Genomic DNA, 1,537 nt, shown 5'->3' with positions numbered 1-1,537 from the left:
TTCTACAAGGGGACCCATAAAACAGTCTCCCTTAAATGTTAAAATGTTCGTTGATATTGACATTGTTCTGGCCTTGTTTATTAAGCTATTTCCCTCCCCCCAACCTCTCCCCCATCCCCTCCCCCCCTCCAGTCCAAAGAGCAGTCAAGGTTCCCTGCCCTGATGGGGGAGAGTCTTCTGTTTTGTGTTAATTTCATTGGTTAAATAAAGAGACTGCCTTGGTCCTTTAATAGGACATAAAATTAGGTAGGCGGAGTAAACAGAACAGAATGTTGGGAGAAAGAAGCTGAGTCAGGGAGTCGCCATGATTCTTCTACTCCAGGCAAATGCAGGTTAAGGTCTTCCCTGGTAAGCCGCCTCGTGGGCTACACAGATTATTAGAAATGGGTTAGATCAATATGTAAGAGCTAGCCAATAAGAGGCTGGAACTAATGGGCCAGGTGTGTTTAAAAGAATACAGTTTCCGCCGCCATTTCGTGGATGCCAGGGCATTGAGAGCATCTGTGGAAGCAGATCGCGAGGGTGTTGGTGGGCCTCGTCGGAGTGTTGGGATTTGAACTGCAGTTCTCGAACCCAGGATCTCGAAATGCATCGTGATTCCTGTCCATTAGATTGTAAGGTGTATGTAGGTAATCTTGGAAACAATGGGAACAAGACTGAATTAGAACGGGCATTTGGCTATTATGGACCACTCCGAAGTGTGTGGGTTGCTCGAAACCCTCCTGGCTTTGCTTTCGTTGAATTTGAGGATCCCCGAGATGCTGCTGACGCTGTCCGAGAGCTAGATGGAAGAACACTATGTGGCTGCCGAGTAAGAGTGGAGCTGTCGAATGGTGAGAAAAGAAGTCGGAATCGTGGCTCCCCCTCCCTCTTGGGGTTGTCGCCCTCGAGATGATTACCGTAGGAGGAGTCCTCCACCTTGGTGAAGATCTCCAAGAAGGAGAAGCTTCTCTCGAAGCCGGAGCAGGTCACTTTCTAGAGATAGGAGAAGAGAGAGGTCTCTGTCTCGTGAGAGAAACCACAAGCCATCTCGATCTTTCTCTAGGTCTCGTAGCCAATCTAGGTCAAATGAAAGGAAGTAGAAGACCAGTTTGCAAAAGAAGTGGTGTACAGGAAGTAACTTCATTTGACAGGAGTATGTACAGGAAATTCAAGTTTTGTTTGAGACTTCATAAGCTTGGTGCATTTTTAAGATGTTTTAGCTGTTCATGTTCCCTTAAGCAAGATTGAATTTGCTTTGAACTTTAGTTTTTCATAGACTGAAATAAACCTAGATCCTACCCCCCCCCCCAAAAAAGAATACAGTTTCCGTGTAATTATTTTGGGTGTAAAGCTAGCCGGGTGGCGGGATGCAGCCCTGCCGTTCCCCACAACACTGCCCTGTGGGAATTCCAAGGTCCTCCCCTCTCCATCCAGGTCTAGGAAGGTGAGCATCCAGACTAGGCTCCCACAAAGCCAGTACATGCAGTAGGATCAAAACCCACTGCCATTGTCCTTGGCTTCTCAGTCAGCCCTCCTTGTCCGAAACTTTTAGAGA

The 1,537-nt window shown here is 47.3% G+C and overlaps 1 pseudogene; it reads left to right on the top strand.

Moving 5' to 3' along the window:
* Positions 1 to 471: 471 nt before the first annotated feature.
* On the top strand, positions 472 to 1,284 carry LOC101979227 (annotated as a pseudogene).
* The last annotated feature ends 253 nt before the right edge of the window (positions 1,285 to 1,537 follow it).

The sequence above is a fragment of the Microtus ochrogaster genome, chromosome 1 (assembly GCF_000317375.1).
Source record: "Microtus ochrogaster isolate Prairie Vole_2 chromosome 1, MicOch1.0, whole genome shotgun sequence".
Taxonomy (NCBI): Eukaryota; Metazoa; Chordata; class Mammalia; order Rodentia; family Cricetidae; genus Microtus; species Microtus ochrogaster.
This window is presented reverse-complemented; position numbering and strand designations above follow the sequence as displayed.